Raw genomic sequence first — 19,761 nt, 5'->3', positions numbered from 1 at the left:
TCATATGAACAAGGATACCCATAAAATGAGTTCAAGTAATTACACTAGACAGGGTTTGATTACTCTCTCTGATCCGTTTACCTTTCCTGTAATTCAGAGCCATGCCTGAGAGGGCAGGACTGCCATCAGCCCAAGTCGGTGATTCCAGAGAAGTGAATGATAAACATAATATGTGACATGGCCCCATAACAAACCTGCTGGGAACAGCACTTGAAAACCCATTTCCTAATAATGTCATAGACCCCTTCATTTATTTGTTTTGGTGCCTTTTTCCTTCATCAGGCTGATTGCTGATAAGGATTCACATCCTATCGCAAACATGTCAGTCACTGAAGCCACTGCTGCTTGTTAATGATGTCCAAATCAATATCTTAACAGATTTTTTTTTGTTTTTTAAAAAGAGAGGAAGGTTATGAGAAAGATGAGATAACGTGAGTGTATTCATGGCAAAAGGCAGCAAAAAAGTTAGAGAATGATCACGAAGAATGTGTGTGTGTGTGTGTGTGTGTGTGTGTGTGTGTGTGTGTGTGTGGTGAGGACGGGAATGAGTGTTGAAAAGCACAAAAGGAAGTGGAATAGAAAGCCTAATGTGTCAATGCAAAGGTTATGAATACCAACCAGGAGAAAATCTTCTGATAGTTAAGGCGAAGGCTCTCTTAAAATAGTTAACTCGAAGCGAATAAAGGTAACCAAGCTGGAGTCTTTCCCCTGGAATTTTAGTAATTTCTAAAGCAAACACTTGGCTTGTTCTTTATTTCTCTACACAGTGCACATGTATCCACATGCTGGGCTATTTTTTGTGGGACGTGCACCAGAGCTCTGTTCCAGAATTGCCTGCTCAAAATTATACAATTTGGAGCGGCTTTCCAAAACAACTATTTTAAAGAGATGCCAGGAGATTTTCTCTGAAATTCTGGTGTAGTTGGATCTTATGGTTCTTGGTACATTTGAATGGGCTTCAAAGGAAATTTTCCCAAGTGGCCCTCATGTTCTTTTCAAGGAGTGCACACCCTATTGTAAGAACTATTTGGTGGTAGTTTTTTGGGTCTGGCTGGTGAAGCAAGTCTTCACAATTCTCCCCTACAAAATGCAGCGAGAAATACATAGACCTTGCATGTGAATTGGGGCCCCTTGAAGTATGGATACGATTGGCCTGACCCTCATGCCTGTACCATGAGAGTATAAAGCCCTCTCCAATATTTCAGTGGATTACCATCTCATAGTCAACTGTGTCCTTCTTCTGAATCTGACAGAAAGTTCAGTCCGTTCTTTAATTCCAATGCTGAAAGATAGATAAAGGAATAAAGTTACCCATGCTATGCACAAGTGAGTATAATGGGTGATTTTACTAAAGATGTGGAAATGATTTGGGAGAGGAGTTTAAAAGTGAACATTAGATGTCTGCATCTATAAAATGCCCATTGGTTACCCTCCAACCAAGGCACTTCCCATGCCCCTCACCACCAAATCGGTGCCAGCCTTCCTCCATCTCACTTGCATTTCCCTGTTTCTAAGCCTGCCTGCTTTGCTTGGTTTTCTTCCTTCTCAGAAGCAAAATTTCTCTCTCCTCTAATAAGATGTGATTAGACTTTCTCCTCTAGTGTCTTGGCTTATGGATAAACAAAAGATTATATATACACATATATATGTGTATATATGTGTATAGATATATATATTCAATGGAATATTAGTCAACATTAAAAATGAATGAAATTCTGACACACATGCTACAACATGGATGAACCTTAAAAACATGCTATGTGAAGTAACCCAAACACAAAACAACAAATGTTGTATAATTCTGCTTATTTGAAGTACCTAGAGCAGGCAAGTTCATAGACAGAAAGGAGCATAGAGGTTACTAGGAAAAGGAAAGTTGTTGCTTAATGGGCATAGTTTCTGTTGAGGATGATGAAAAAGTTCCGTAAACAGATAATGAAGCTTCTTGCACAACATCGTTAATGTAATTAATGCCACTTATTTATACACTTAAAATGGTTAAAATGGTAAATTTTATGTTGTGTATATGTTGCTACAATAAAAAAAGCATTTATGGGTCACTAGGTTAAAAAACGTTGACCTGTACTATTAAGCAAAAATGGAAATTAATAAGTAGACAGATTTTTTAAATCATCATGCTTAACACTAATAAAAAGCAAAGTTGGATAGACTAACACATTGCTGATGAAATACAAATGCACATTGGATATCTGGAAAAAATATGGCAATATATGTCATGAGAGTGAAGAGTACTCATTTTTTAATTCAACAATCTCACTTTTCTTAAGTTTGAAGACAAAGACTTATGCATTAATTTTTCATTCAAGTTTTTATTGTTATTTATTATGTTGTTAATATCTTGCACAAAGTAGCTGGATTTGCTATGTCAGCATTTAAGGAGATGGATTTTCTGTGCTACTAACCCTCCTAATGGGACACAGGAAGGTCATGGTTATGTAGCCGAAACGTTCAGTTGATTCTTTGTTTGGAATATCAAAGTATCTACAAGATTCGATTTTACCTTGAAGTTCACGTGTATGGTGTTAGGGATGTTTAGAATTCTTTAACATGACTCTAATATTACAGTAACACGAGATAAAAATTAGGAAAGAATAAGCCAGGTGTGGTGGTGCACACCTGCAGTCCCCGCTATTTGGGAAGCTAAAGTGAGAAGATAGTGTGGGGCCAGGAAGTAAAGGCTGTAGTGCTTTATAATTGGACCTGTGAAGACCTACTGCACTTCAGCCTGGGCAACAAAGTGAGACTTTGTCTCTAAAAAAACAAAATAAGATAGACCAGGTGTGATGGCGCATGCCTGTAATCCCAGCACTTTGGGAGGCTGAGGCAGTTGGATCACCTGAGATCAGAAGTTTGAGACCAGCCTGACTAAAATGGTGAAACCCCGTCTCTGCTAAATACAAAAAAAATAGCTGGGCATTGTGGCACATGCCTGTAATCCCAGCTACTTGGGAGGCTGAGACAGGAGAATTGCTTGAACCCAGGAGGTGGAAGTTGCAGTGAGCTAAGATCACACCATTGCACTCCTGCCTGGGCAACAAGAGCAAAACTTCATCTCAAAACATAAATAAATAAATAAAATAAAATTTAAATTGAAAAATACTTTAAAAAATAAGAAACGAAAATTTATAGTATTACACACACACAAAGGCAAACTCTCACGGACTTCCAGCATACTAACTTTTCCTATTACAATATTCCCAAACTTTTAATCTTTTTTAGAGCCACCTGTTATAAATTTGACCCTTTACTTCAAACTCTGACCCTTTTGTTTGCTCTCTCTGAGCGGAGTTAAAAAACAAGTCATTCCTGAGATCATATGCACAAAAAATAAATTTTTCATTCCTGTTTAATCATCTTGCTTAGCAGGTTATTTTCAGCAAGTACATGAGGACTTCGAGCTTAAAATTGAAAAATTGGAAATTAGAACAAAAAAACAAACAGAAATGGCTTTGTGAATTTGATTGTATGCTATTTGAATACTTTGACTTTCAGAGTCTTTCTACAGCGATACAAACCTATGCCCATGAGTTTCAGACTTAACGCCCTGAACCATTTGTTGTGATGAGTGTTCTGGTAGCATCAATTGTCGTGTTACAGAACTACAGAGATTTTACAAATCCAACCTTAAGTTTAATTTCTTTAATATGTTCGCAAAGACTTCATTCACTAGCTTCTTAAGAAGTTTGGGCATATTTACATTTCAAAACTCGATCAAGCTTCTTTAAGAGAGAAAAAAATCTTTCCAATTTGTTTTGAGATTGAAGCGGTGGAGAAAATACTAATAAAACAAAAACTTAAGCCACTTCTGCTAACATGAAAATAAGGCTCTTTAAGAATATTACTTTTTTACTCAATATTTGACCAAAATCACAGAAGTAGTCTGAAATAAATACAGATAAACCACTTAGTTTATCATTATCCTAATAAGAATTAGCACTGGGTAAAGTGTCATTCACTCGTTCTACTCTACACTACTGTGTGTGAGTACATTCTAGATCCTCAATAGCCAACCAAAGCCCCTTTCTACCCAAGCATTACTTGCTCTATTAGTACAGGGAAACAGGAATAAATCAATAATCAAATAAATCTATAATACTTGTTAGTGGCGGTTATTATGGGAGAAAGTAAAATGTGGTAAAAGGGTGAGGAGAGGGTCGCCGTTTCATATTAGATGGTCAGAAAATGTTCCTTTCATTGCTAATAATTTATTGTCACTAATAGATTTTCTGCCTCTGTTCTGCTTATCTGATGCTATGAAACAAACATTCCTAAAACATACTGTCTTAAAATGATGACAATATTGATTTTGCTCATGAATCTGAAATCTGTTTAGGGTATTGTGGGGACAGCTCCTCTCCACTCCCCTTTGTGCCAGCTTGGGTGATACGGAAGCTGTGGCTGGAATCACCCCAAGCTCACTCATTCATATGTCTGACCCTCCTGCCTGTACCATGAGAGTATAAAGCCCTCTCCAGTATTTCAGTGGATTACCATCTCATAGTCAACTCTGTCCTTCTTTAATTCCAGCCCATTCTTTAATTCCAATGCTGAAAGTGCCTGAGCTGGGAAGACTGAAACACCTGGTGACAAGAACAGCCAGGACCCCTCAGTCATCTCTTTCTGTCTCCATGGGGTCTCTCCACAGGGTTTTTCCAGCATGGTGTTTTTATGGTAACCAACTATCTTGTATGTCGTCCTGGGAGAAGTTGTGACCTACTGGGGGAAGTCCCATAGCAGCACCCACCTGTGCCACACTCTATTGTGGCCAGGTTGAAAGGGAGAGGAAATAACCTAAGAAGACTCTGAAACAGCCTACAGGACAGAAGTATTGCTGGGGCCTTTTTAAACAATGCTACGGGATCTCTCTTTTTTACTTCATATGGAAAATAGGAAAATCAACTTTAATCGTGCACAGATTCCTAGAGCTCTTCTCCAAGGACAAAAATGAAGCTATTACAGCTTTGAGGTGTCAGCTCTGCCTCCAAATTTCTGGGCTACACCATCTTAAAATAGTAATTACTGCTCTTACCCTTAACACATTCATGGTGCTGGCATTTCATCAACTTTTTGTATATGGCCTTCCTCTGAGGATGCTTACGAGAAAAATGACCAAGAGTAGATGCATATAATCTTCATTTGAACTATACATGAGTGAGTAAGTTTGCGGTGATTCACATCATTTAGATCAACTTGAAAAATACACCACACTGACATACCACCACTTTCAGACTGGTAAATATCTCAACACGAGGTTATAAAAAGGATGTCATAAATGGTAACATCCTAATGCTCAGGAGCTTGGTAAGTATAGATTCCATCCAGATTGTGAGTCTAGGGAAAGCACATGGCTCCCAGGCATCCTTTCAATGAGGTTTCCTGTTTATTCGGAAAGGATGGTAGCAGCACATGGCACCTACTCTTTCAGAAGCTGAGATCCTCTGGCCTTTTCCTGCCAGCATCTTTTGCTTGTACTTTCCTTATTAAACTTTATGTGACAGAAGATCTCTGTTCTTGTATCTCTATTCTTGAAAAGTCCTCAACAATGTGACATGAGCCCCCAAAGTCAGTCTTTGCCAAAGCCCATCGATGAGAAATAAATATTTTACTGAAGATCTCCCGGGTGCATGGAGAAGAGAATTGGTATACCACATGACACAGTGTAAACTTAATGAAAATCCTCTTCTCCACCAAGAGACGACTATCTCTTCTCTCCTTCCCTTTTACAACCACATGTGCCTTTTAATAATTCCCTGTATAACCTGAATGGCTATAACCTGGTCCCACTCTCCTTGCCCATTCACCCATAGGTTTTCCCTATTTACAAATCCACGAACAGCCCAACAAAAGCACAGAAGATGCTCAGCACTGAGTATCTATCACTCTTTGAGCAGGGCCTTGGAGTCCCATTCACACTGAATCAACCCCAGGAGCTGAGTGCTTGGACTCCGTAGCATAGTGGTTCTCAAGTCTGGCTGCACGGTGGCATCATCTGGGATGTTAGGGCCGCACCCTACATGAACTGAATTTGACACTCATGGTGGTAGATACCAGGCTCTATGTTTTCTGATGCAAAGAGAGGAAAGTCAACAACTTCTACCCTGTGAGGACATCTGTTGCTTTCTAGGGCTTCTACTACCACTTCCTTCTCACATTTCTTTTACCTGGTTCCACTCTCCTTGCCCACTCACCCATATGGTCTCTCCATCCCAGGAAGCAGCCAGAACAATTCCATGGCTAGGATTTTGTGGTATACATTGTGAGAAGCATTTCTTTCAGCAGTAGCCCAATTATTCCTACAATTAATGGGACTAATATAATTTTAACATGCTTCACATAAAAAAAGTTCGAAAATACCACGAGGAAACATAAATGAATGAGTCAAAACACATGGAAATGTGCCTTCGTGCACTATTGCTGTTACAAACAGAAACTGGCGTGTGAGCTTTAGTTGATATTTTCTATCCCCTAAATGTAATAGGATATTTACATATCTATGTATATTGTTATAAACTTACATGTTTTCAAACAAAGTTATTTCCTTCGTTAAAAATATCCAATTTGCCTACCCAACAAACTATGTACGTTATGGACTGTGATGATTCTTTGAGATAATTAATGTAAAGCTTTTAGCACAGTGCAGAACTGGGGCTTGGATGAGGTGAAGGTGTACAAAATTTAGATGCTAAAAAACTCAATGATCAAGAGAAATAATTTTTTTTTCTTTCCAATTTTATTTTAGGATACATGTGCAGGTTTTTTATATGGGTAAATTGTGTGTCATGGGGGTTTGGTGTACAAATTATTTTGTCACCCAGGTAATGAACACAGTACCCGATAGGTCATTTTTCCGTATTCTCCCTCCTCCCACCCTCCACTCCCAAGTAGGCCCTTGGGTCTATTGTTCCCTTCTTTGTGTCCATGTGTACTCAACGTTTAGCTGTCACTTGTGAGAATGTGCAATATTTGGTTTTCCAATTTTGCTTTAATTATCTTAGGATAAGGACTTGCAGCTCCATCTATGTTGCTGCAAAGGATGAAAAGGACATGATCTCATTATTTTTATGACTGTGTAGTATTCCGTGGCTTATACGAACCACGTTTTCTTTATCCAGTCCACCATTTACTTTTGCACCAACATAATATTTTTTGACTTTTCAATAACAGCCATTCTGACTGATGTGAGATGGTTTTTCATTGTGGTTTTGATTTGCGTCAAGAAGTTATTTTTTCATATGATATATTTCAAAGTTAAAATTAATGGAAAAATCGCACAATGAACAAAATATCAACATTTTTAATAAAGACAAGTTCAGTAACAGTACCATGCTGAACAGTTTTGGAACCAGAAATAGGAAAAAATGAATAAAACAGATTCCACTTACATTTGAATATTACTGTCTTCTTCATCATGGATTTATTGCATTTATTATGATTTTAAAAATATATTGCTTTAAAATATTGTCTTGATTATTGAGTTTTTCTTTTCCTTTTTTGGTGTCTTCTTAAATTTTCCACCTAAGACAGGTACCTCACTCACATCACCTTACTCCTTGTGCTTGAACAATGTCTGGCACATACCAGGTTCTCACTAAATGATTGATTTATCATCAACAATTCATACTATTCCATCTCTTGCTCAGCCTCAGATGTTGCAAACCCTCAGGTCTGATAGCAACTAGCTGCCTAACCCAAACACATCCTCCTCTTCACCTTCTTCTCCTGCAGAAAGACTGGGGACTCAATACACCACCCTAATCTTATAATTTTCACAGTTTGGAGCTCAGTTAGCTTCACCTACAGAATCTCTTTTCCACATTTGAATTCCCTCTTTAACTCTTGCAAAATGTTCAAAATATTTCTTCCAATCTCCAGAAAACTCCATCTAATTCTTTCTTCCTCTAATAAACCTAGTTCTCATCAAATAACAGAACATTTTATGAAATCATTTTGGGGGCCCATTTTGGGGGCTCACACCTGTAGTCATAGCACTTTTGAGAGGCCAAGGCAGGCAAATTGCTCGAGCCCAGGAATTCGAGACCAGCCTGGGCTATGTAGCAAAACCCTGTCTCTACAAAAAATAGAAAAATTAGCTGGGTATGGTAACACATGCCTATAGTCCCAGCTAATCAGGAGGCTGAGGTGGAAGGATCACCTGAGCCTTGGGAGGTTGAGGCAGCAGTGAGCCATGATCATGTTGCTGCATTCCAGCCTGGGTGACAGTGAGACCATGTCTCAAAAACATTTAAGAAAAAAGAAAAAATATTATTTTTCTAGTCACTATTATTGAATATTTAAAGTTCTTCATTTAGTGTATAAGTAGCCACGATACCAGGGGAAAAATATTGATCTTAGTGTTAAAAGTTCTGGATTCAATTCATAGTTTTCTACTTCATGCTAATTGTATGATCTTGAGCAAGATCCTGGTGTCCATTATATTTTCTATTTGAAACCTATTTGGTAAGCAAAAATGTTACACATTTGTATGCTTTATTTTCATGATCAGTAATAATATTAAAAATGTAATGAGAATCCCTGAGCTAGCTTTAAAATATAGACATCAATATTTAAATCAATGCAATATAAAATACATCTTGAATTGCATAAAAATAAGTTATGGATTATAGAAAAGTTACAATATGAAGACTTTTGTATGTATTATATAAAGCAAGTATAAAAGAGATAGTAGATCATACTATACTTGATTGTTGCTTAGATAGCATTGTACGGTAGGTATAATTTTCCTTCTTTTTCTTTCTTTTTTTTTTTTTTTTTTTTTGAGACAGTCTCACTCTATCACCCAGGTTGGAGTGCAGTAGTGCAACCTCAGCTCACTGAAACTTCCGCCTCCCAGGCTCAAGTGAGCCTCCAGAGTAGCTGGGACCACAGGCATGTACCACCATGCTCAGCTAATTTGTAGGTATCATTTTCTAAATACGACCTGTTCTGTGTTTCCTAAACTTCAGTGGCTTTCAGACTTTAGTGTATGTTTTACTAAAATGCAGATTACTGGGCCCCTCTGCGTTAGAAATTCTAATTCAGAAGGTGTGAGCTGAGGTTTAAGAATTTTCATTTCTAGCGAGTTCCTGAATGATGCTGGTGTTGCTGACTCAAGGACCACACTTTGAGAACCACTGTTCTAGTCAAATCCTTCCTAGAGGATTTTATCTTAGTATTCAGCAGCACTGTGATCCCACTGCACAATGAGACTATATAAGAGGGAGAAATGAAAAATGAGGCAGAATTTCATCCTTTGTTGTTATAGCAACCAACAATCACTGTGATAATGCCCATAACAACATAGCATCTTATCGTTTTATGAGTTGTCTATCAGATATTAATCAAATTGATTTTTTTAACTTGTAGAAATAATTCTCACCTTCATATAATTCCTTGGGCCCATTACATTATGTGAGATCATGGGACACAATTGAGTGAACAACTTTTATATTTCTTTCTTCTGCAGAGTCTCTAAATTTTGATTCTGAATCCTGTTCCAAAAACCTTTTCTTGGCTTTGACATTGGCTATTATCTCCTCACTCTGCCAACCTGCTCTTTAACTGACCCAGCTTCAATCTGGGCAAAATGCCCTGATGAAGCCAGGAAGCAGAGTTGATTGCTACCAAGAAAACCTTGCCCTCTTTGTCTGTTCCTGTAATCAGGCTGGAAGGCAAGCGCTGGAAACTTCATTCTACTCACAGAATATTCAAAGTTGCATCTGAAGTTTGTTCATTTGAAACCAGTGAGTATCCAGTCATACTCTCTAGTATTTGCTTAGATCTCAGTAATACCTGTCCAGCATTGCCCTCTAGTGCTTGTGGGCATGTTTCTAAAGATGCCTCATATTTCCTAATTAGAGGGGCTGGAATAAATTATTTTTAGAAAGATATCCTTCTATAATTTCACAGCAGGCTGAATAAAAGTTAAGTCCCAGACAGCATAAGAAGTTTTATCAGTACCTCTTACTTGGTCAACCAAAAGTGAAATAAATAAATATATATATTTAAAATATATATATTTTAAATAAATATATATATATTTACTTTTATTCATCTTATCTATTATGACAGACAAGACTTGTCTATACTTTTGACCTACATGAAAAGAAACAGTGCAGATTATTTAAATGAAATAATTCAAGTCACATTTTTTCCTTTGTTCTACAACTTCCTTTGGCTCTGCAAATTTATCTTTACATGTATTTTCTAAACACAATATTAGGTTGCACCTTCAGAAAATGCTGCAGAATTTCTTTCAGGATCAGCTAAAAAAGTTCTGGATGGTTGTTTAGTTTGGGATGGGGAGCTTGTTACAAGTTTTAAAAATGTCTGAGTTATGTACTGATGCTGTCCCTTTCTGCCTGGAAAAAAAAAATTAAAAAGAAAAAGAAAATGAAAGATTAAATAAAAACCAACCAACAATCTTATGTGTCTGATTTTGAACTCTATTCTTCCTCAACTGTGCAGGTAGCTCCCTGCACAGCGTGGCCGCCAAAGGTCACAGACAGTGTCTGCTATGCTCATCTGTTCATGTGACAGGAAAAGTGCCCTCTGCGTTCTGCCCTGAAAAGCCAAAATGCAAGTGTATGACCTGCCTGATCTCCTGAGTTGTTTTTTTGGAGACAGAGCTTTTGTGTTTCTAATTGGGCTAGAAGTATAGCTGTGGCTTTTGCTTTGCTTGAGAGCAAACAGACACTGGGATTTTCCAGGCTGTTTTGACCAGTTGGCAATGCTACCTGTCAGTCACATCGATGGGGACAAATAGTAGATACTACAAAAGGACAGTCATTTCTGCAAATAAAATTCTCAAGAAGTAAACCCTAACTAGTCAACTCTCCAAGTTAATATGTATCAACAGAGAAAGCAAATTTCTTTAAGACTTGCCTGAATTTTAAAATTAAAATCAATAGGACATGATAAAGCTGCAAAGGAAATATGCTGAAATGTATTCTTAAGTGATGAAATGATTAGTTATTTTCTCTTTATATTTTTCTTCATAATCTAAATTTTCTACAAAAACATATTTAACAGCTTTATTGGGGATAAATCATACACTATGAAATTCATTCATTTTAAGAAGACAATGGAATGCCTTTTAGTAAATTTAGAAAGTTGTGTAATCATCCTCACAATCTGCTTTAGAACATTTCCATCATCCCAAAAAGTACAATTGTGCAATTTGCAATCAATCCCTCTTCCTACCTCTAACCGCTGGGGACCAGTGATTTCCTCTCTATCTCTCTGTATTTGCCTTTTCTGGGTAGTTCATAACTTGAATCGCAGAATATGTGGTCTTTGTGTCTGGCATCTTTTCTTGAGTATAATGTTTTCAAGGTATGTACATGCGGTACCTCTTTCTTGTTGTGGCTGGATAATATTCCATTGTATGAGTATACCTTGTCTTGTATATCAGTTCATTAGCTGATGAACATTTGGGTTCTTTCTATTCTTTGCCTATTATAAACAGTGCTTCTCTGGTATTTTTATTTCCCTTGGGTAAGTAACTAGAAGTGGAGTTGCTAAGTCATATTGTAAATTTACATTTATGATTATAGGAAACCATCAAACTGTTTTCTGCAATGGCATGACCATTTTATATGAGTGATCTAGCTTGTCCACATCCTCAGTAGCATTTGGTGTGTCACTGTTTTTTATTTTAGTTTTCCTGATATGTGTGTGGTGATATCTAATTATGGTTTTAACTTGTACATCTTTAATGACTAATGATGTTTAGCATCGTTTCTATTTTAGGCCATTAGTGTATCTTCATTGATGAAATATTTACTCAAATATTTTGCCCATTTAAAAACACAAACTTTATTTTGAATCAATTTCTGATTTCCAAAAAAATGCTACAAAGATAGCAAAGAGGCAGGGCACAGTGACTCACGCCTGTAATCCCAGCATTTTGGGAGGCCGAGGCAGGCAGATCACGAGGTCAGGAGATCGAGACCATCCTGGCTAACATGGTGAAACCCCATCTCTACTAAAAAATACAAAAATTAGCCAGGCGTGGTGGCGGGCACCTGTAGTCCCAGCTACTCAGGAGGCTGAGGCAGGAGAATGGCATGAACCTGGGAGGCGAAGCTTGCAGTGAGCCGAGATCGTGCCATTGCACTCCAGGCAGGGCAAAAGAGTGAGACTCCGTCTCAAAGAAAAAATAAAAATAAAAAAAAGGATAGCAAAGAAATTTCCTGTATTCCCTTTACCTGGGTTTTCCCGTTATTAACACCTTAGATAAACATGACACATTTGTCATAACCAAGAAACTGACAGTGATACATTACTATGAAACTAATCTCCAGCCTTTAGTCTCATCATACTAGTTTTTCCATTAATTCCCCCTTTTGTTCAGGGTTCAACCTGGGGTGCCATATTGCATTGAGTTGCCATGTCTACTAAGTCTTCTCTGGTCTATAATGGTTTCTCAGTCATAGACAGGCTTAAGATGTACAAGTCAGGCATTCCATAGAATGTCCCCCATCTGGGTGTGTCTGATGTTTTTTTCTCATGATCAGATTCAAGCTATGAGTTTTTGGAAAGAACAACAGAGATGAAGTTTTCACCGGATTTTCAATCGCTTATTTATTATTATTTAGTTGTAAGTATCCTTGTATGTATCATGTAAGTATGTATCCTTGTATGTAAGTATGTATCCTTGTATCCTTGTATGTAAGTATCCTTGTATATTTACATACAAGTCCTTTATCAGATATATGATTTGCAAATATTTTAAAATTATATTTTTGTGATATGATTGATACACATGCCATAAACCCACTAAAAAAGCAAGTGCAGAAAGTATGTATTGACTGACCCAGTTAAGTGAGGTACAGTATGATGGAGGTATTTATTCTATAGTCAGTGTGGAATGCAACTATCACATTAACAAATATTATTCTTAAATCTTTAAAAAGTTATATATAGTGTCTCCTGGTATATTCAACCCAGCCACATTTTCCCACCAGCATTGGAATTGTTTTCTTTTTCTTTAGTTGAGTTTCAGATAAACTGGAATTGCCTTTGGGGGCCACTTTTTACCAAAATATGTGTCCTTAAATGCTGTGGTATCACTTAACATGGCATAATATTTGCACAAAAAGTCAGTGCAAATTGGGAATTTTAGAAACACTATGAGGTCCACATGTGCGAGCTCTCAGATACTGCATTCACTGACTCTCTGTGTGTGTATCTTTCCTCTCTCTCTCCCTCAGTCCCTCCTCTCTCTCTCTCTCTCCTCTCTCTCTCGTGTGTGTGTGTGTGTGTGTGTCCTTACAAGTGAATTTAATGCATACACTTGAATTTGTCCAAGTTAAATTCTGCGTATGATGTGAGGTTATATGAGATGATTTGTAATCTAGAAAAGGCTACACACAAACACAAAAAAATGGTTTTGACATTGTTACCATTTTCTGTAGGCTTTATGGGCTGAATTGTACCCCCCTTCCAAATTCATCATTTGAAGTGCTAATCCCCAGTACCTCAGAATGTGACTGTTTTGGAGACAGGGTCTTTATAGAGGTAATCAAGTTAACATCAGGTCAGTAGGATGAGACTTAATCCAATATGACTGATGTCCTTATAAGAAGAGGAAGATTGGATACAGAGGTGCATAAAGAGAAGATGATGTAATGACATGGAGAGAAGATGGTAATTTACAAGCCAAGCAGAGAGGACTGACACAGAGCTCTTCCTCACGGAGCCAACACTGTTGACATCTCGATCTTGTACTTCCAGCCTCCAGAGCTGTGAGACATAAATTACTCTTGTTTAAGCCATGCCCATGCAGTCTGTGGCACTTTGGTACAGCAACCCTAGCACAACAATACAGCAGGAGAATGACTTCTTCAGTGATGGTATTGATATCCACTTGCCCTGGAAAAGAGGTACAGTCAGGGGAATGCATGGAGCAGAATCTCTGTGGACATTGACTTGACCAGCATTTTGTCAAACTCAGTGTTTGTTGAGCTGGTAGATGATCTTCTTTGGGCAGCAGCAGGAGGGATGGCTCAGGAAACATCCTTGTTTTCTTTGTAGAAACACTTTCACTCCTTTCCCAATAGAACTATGTCTTTCTATTCCCTTTTCTTCTCCAGCCCCCTTTCTCTCAACCGTCATCTCCAAGAATACATCAGGACATTTTACAACACAGTAAGTGATTGCCATCAAGAAAAGCAGGAAGGTAAGGAAGACCCTTTTGTTATAATAGAGAGAATTTAGTAGTTAGTAGGAAGCTGAGGATAACACACAATAATACTTAGAAATATTATTTTCCTAAATTTTAATTGATGATTATTTAATAGCAGAAATTCATGAAAACTGCTGTAGAATTACACACATGCACACACACACACAGAGACACACACACAGTTGCTTATTCCCTTTTTAATGTTCCAATCATTTGTTTTTTTATTACAAGTTATTACCACCAGCTAATGGAAATGTTGAAATGAAACCCACTTAGAGTATTATGACACTGAATGTCAAAAACACTTTCAACAAGTTCACATTTTCCTACATAGAGTCTCCAGTGCTATATCAATGTACCAAATCAACTTGCAGGAGATAAGAACATTTAACATTTATTCAGCTGTAAGAAAATCTCAATGAGTATATGCAAAAAGGAAAAAAAAATCAGATCTCCACAAATAAAAATGTGGCAGATGGTCACTCACTCTAAGATAGAGCTGGCTGACAGATTCATCTAAATATTAAGCACACTGTAATATTTAAATATTCAATTTAAAATTAAAGTCTCACTCAACTTTTCAGGAACAGGCATATTCTGTTAGACTAGAAGTACCTCAATTGGGAATACTTTAATCATTCAACAGATAATGTATTGAGATGACTTTGGGACTAACACCGCCAGAATAGGCCTTTTGGGATTTGGTGGAACAAAGATAATTGCTACACAGTTTTTGCCCTGTAGTGGTCTACAGACTATGAAGAGAAGATGGACCAATAAGGAAAGCTGAGTAGTAACATACAGGATGCCAAAAACAGTGGTCAGTAAGGCATAGTGAAAAACACACAGGCTTAAAATATGAAAGTCTAGATTTGACATTCTAGCCCCATTTTTAAAATAAATTTATTGAGATTTAATTTATGTACCACACAATTTGCCCATTTAGAGCATACTATTCTATGGTTTTTAGTATATTCACAGAGTTGTGTAACCATCACGATAATCAGTTTGAGAACATTTTCATTACACATCCCCCAAAATATCCCATGCACATTAGTAGTCATCCCTTATTTCCCTTCGATTTCTTTCCCACTTCAGCCCTAGGTAGTCACTAATGTACCTTCTATCTTTACAGATATGCCTATTCTGAACATTTCATATAAATGGATTCATATAATTTGTGGTCTTCCATGACTGGCTTCTCTCACTTAGATATTGCAGCATGTGTCAGTCATTCCTTTTTATTGCTCAGTAGTATTCCATAGTATGGCTACATCACATTTTGTTTATCCATTCTCAGTTGATGGACATTTGGGTTGTTTCTCTACTCCTATTTTTTATTTGCTCTGTGATCCTAGACAATTAATTATACTGATTAAGAGACAAACTCTTGTCTCTAACTGCCTGACTTCAAAACCTGATACGACTACTTATCAGATGTGTGTCCCTGCACACAATTTGTGAGTTCCCTGTGCTTCAGTTTTCTCATCTGTAAAGTGGAGATAATGATAGTATTAACCTGATGGAGTTGTCTAGGAATTCCGTTAGTGAACACATAAAAAGCCTTTAGCACAGACTTTGGTCCATTAAGTATTCTCAAGAAATGGTAATGACTAAAATTGTGGTCCTCTTAATATTGTAATACTTTCTGATTTTTCTTATCTCCTCATCTTAAAACTTTCAACAGTGGACTGTTGTGAAAGTAACTGGAGTGTATGGAAAATTTTGGTACAGTATCTGACACATAGCTGGACTTCCGTAAATAAGATTTAGGGAGCTAAACTCTTATATCGTAAACAAAAATTAATTCCAAAAGAATCATAGACCTAAATATGAAAGCTAAAACTATAAAACCCTTAGAATAAAATACAGCAGTATATCTTTGTGACCTTGGATAGACAAAGTCTTCTTAGATACCAAAAGCATAAGCTACCAAAATAAATAATAAATAAATGCACTGGACTTCATAAAAATAAAAAACTTTTGTGTTTCAAAGCACACCATGAAGAAAGTGCAAAGTAACCCACAGAATGGGGGAAAATATTTGCAAATAATATTGCTCACTTCTCCTGTCCTCTTCAGAGTAAAATTTCAAGGTTGTTAAGAGTCCTTTTATAAACTTTCAAGAACTCCCACAATTATTTCTAAAGTCTCTAGCTCTGTCCACCTAATTTGTTCTGTATTGATATTTCCAGAGAAATGAAATGCTCTTTTGGCAGGCTACTGGTTTTGTACCCATCTGGGGCTCCTCCAACTCCATCGTGAAGGCAAGTCTTCTCTATGGCTCCTTTGTGGTCTGGCCCCAGTTTCTGGTGTCTGCGATATCCATTTCTGGTGGCTGTCCTGTGGGGCCTCTGCAGTTTGACTCTTTCACTCCTCTTCATTGAGAAACTGAGAAAACCTTATAATCAGAAAAGGATGTGATCTTTCATGTTTTAAGAAAGATGAGACCTAGGAAAAATAAATCCTATGGGAAAAGTGAAGGAAAGATAAAACAATGAAGTCATCTGATGTTATGTCTTCAAGCTGCAAAATGTCAAACAAACCCATTGGCTAGAAGAAAGAATTTCTAATTCATTCTGGAAAAACCATGTCATACAAAGAAAGGGACCTAAGAAATTCACACACACACATATGTGGACTCAGAGTCATATGAAAGAGTAGTTTATTAATTTCCTTCAGCCAATTGGTGGAGACTGTGGGGCCAAATTCAGCTTTCCTTAGCTTGTGCAAAACTGCCACCACTAGGAATAATAAAGCTGGCCTACATATTTTGTATGTGAGATATTAAAACTACTATTCAAATTCTAACTACCATCCAACCTAAATGCCCCTCCATCCCCGGTCTGCCCTGAAGAGAACAACCAACTATTTCAGGCACTAAGAATTTAGAAGCAATCTTACCCATATCCACAGGGAAAACTTCCACACTGCTGCTTCTTGAAACAATAATTACTGTGAAAAAATTAGCTAGGAAGTAATTTCTTGTAGAAAAAAGTATTTTGATGCAAGAATGCTCAGGATTTTTACGCCATGGTTACTAATCTCTCATTCATATGAAGAGGTTTTTGAGGGAATTACTTTTTAAAATAGTATTACAAGAGGCCAGGTTAATGGATACAGTGCTGAAGTTTAAATGAAAGAAAATAGTGATTTTCAAAAATTTCTTTTCTCTTTTTGCATATGAACCCTTGTTGCTCCTCGAGGGAAAACAAGAATTAGTAATAGCATATGACTGCTTTGCTCCAAGGGACAGAATATTTCCATTTTTTTTTTCCCCAGCTCATAAATGTTGACTTACATCTCTTTGCTCTCCCAGGATCCTGTGCCAAGAAAGATCATATCCAGGGCTTGATTTCCTCTTTCAGTAATGGGCCATTAAAATGCAATATTGGTTCATTGTTCCTCTTTTGAGAGTGGCAAGATGTGACTTTTAAAATGAAGTTTCGTTAAAGAAAAGCATGGAGAGTCAGATATAAACCCTTTACTTCACCCCATTTTTCCTTCACCTTACCACCTTCCCCCTTCTCCTCTGTATCCTGCTTCCATCTTTGCTTCCTTCATTAGCTATCTATAGTAATCCAGAGTGTGGTTAACGTTTATTGAGTCAAGTGCTATATCTAGGAACTTTAAATCATTTTCTCCATTATTAACCCATAGTATGTCCAAAGGATGTTATTATCTGGGTCATTTTTAGATCACAGTACAGTCTCAGAGTTTAGGTAACTTGCCAAGTGTCTTAGACAGAGCTGATCTGCACATTCTATCTGACCTCACTTTGCTCTACATCTGCTCAGTTCCCAAATCAAAAATATGCAACAACTCCTTGACTCTCCTTATCTCACACCATAATCCAAAGTAAACAAATAATGGAATAAGATATTGTTATACAACACCTGAATTTTAATAGTGTGTTGTCTCATCCTGTGTGTGAAAGCCTTTCCTCCTCAGCTGTGTCATAAACTCCTTGAGAACAGAGAAGAGAGAAATGTCTTACACATTTTAGTGCTGATCACCACACCTTGCAGAGGTCTTTATGTGTAGTGGATACATAACAGAGAAGTTGACATGATCCAGCAGGGTAAGATGATGGATATGAAAAATATGTAATCACTAAATCATGAATAAGTTGTTTTTAATAAAAAATAAATGTACACAAAAGAAATACAGAAGGAGAAAATAGCAATAAAATATAAAACTTTAGAAGGCGTAAAGCAGATGAACAAATATTGACTAATGCAGCAGATAAATGAAGGCTGAATCCTAAGCTGGCAGAGAAGAGAGTTGAGAACTAAACCAATTTATGTGACATAATCTTTAAAAGGCAGAGGAACTAGCACATCTCTGAACCTATGGATGAAAGAGGGTGGAGATAGGTAGGGGATGAATGGATAAAATGAGAAAGAATTGGTACAATCTGAGAATCAGTGGAATACCTGTATTCCCTCCCTGCTTCATGCCTGGGTAATAGCACTTTCCCCACCCTAGAAAGAAAGCCTGGAGATTTATCATCCAGAGATGCTGAAACAGAGACAGACAACAAATTCCCCTGAGAGTAGTGGGTATCCCAAATAGGGGGATTAAATAGCCATATGACAAGCCTACGCTGTGCTAAAATGCTGAATGTGAAGAGCCCCAACTTCTTTCTTCACTAAGCTCTAAGAAAACTAGCACCCATAACCCTGCAGGTTATGGATTGGTAAACCTCAAGAACCGAAGAAGAAAAATTTACAGGTACTTCATGTCAGGGGTTGCCTGGAGTGACCTACTCACCTCACCATACAATAAAGCTCAACATTGAAATGTCCCACTCATATTGCTCAAAGCCTTCAATCAGCTTTATATGTTCTAAATCTCAAACTAGAACAGATACCAAATATTTCAGATATTTGAGGAAAATCTCTAAAATTGACAATAGAACCAGAACAAAAAACAAATGAAATAAAGCAGCTTGGAGAAAACAGATAACATAGAACATTTTTGTTTAACGTTAAGATAAAAGAGGATATGCATCCATGAAACAAGAAGAGAATCATTTCAAAAAGGAACATTCTGAAAACAGAAAAACATCACATAGAGATAACTGTTCCTAAATGATATGTCTTCTAGATATCCAGTTCCTGGACAGTCCTATGGTTCAGCCTGGGTGACCATTGCATCTGCCAGAACCACCCCTTACTTTACCCACTGATTGCCCCACACTGAACTCTTCTAAACTCAGGAAAGCTGAAAGCAGACACTTACCTGAAATCTCTCTTCACCTTGTATTTTCCAGGAATCCTTTATTGAATAATAGTAATATTACCATTCCTTGAACATGGATAGTCTTATGCTTGTAATTTAGCTGTACAAAATGAAAGAAATTTAGGAATTAATATGTAAATGGTAAAACTATTGGATAAACCCAGCTCAAGGTAGTGCTTACCTCTAGTTGGGTGAGTGAGGAGCAAGAATAGAAAGGAGCACATGGGACTTAGGGTTACTGATAACATTCCATTTTTTCTTTGGTGGTGTGGACCTCTGTGTGTTTTACTTAAACTACATCAATGTTCTGT

The sequence above is a fragment of the Macaca mulatta genome, chromosome 2 (genome assembly GCF_049350105.2).
Source record: "Macaca mulatta isolate MMU2019108-1 chromosome 2, T2T-MMU8v2.0, whole genome shotgun sequence".
NCBI lineage: Eukaryota > Metazoa > Chordata > Mammalia > Primates > Cercopithecidae > Macaca > Macaca mulatta.
The sequence above is the reverse complement of the archived record's forward strand: the minus strand, read 5'-3'. Positions refer to the sequence as shown.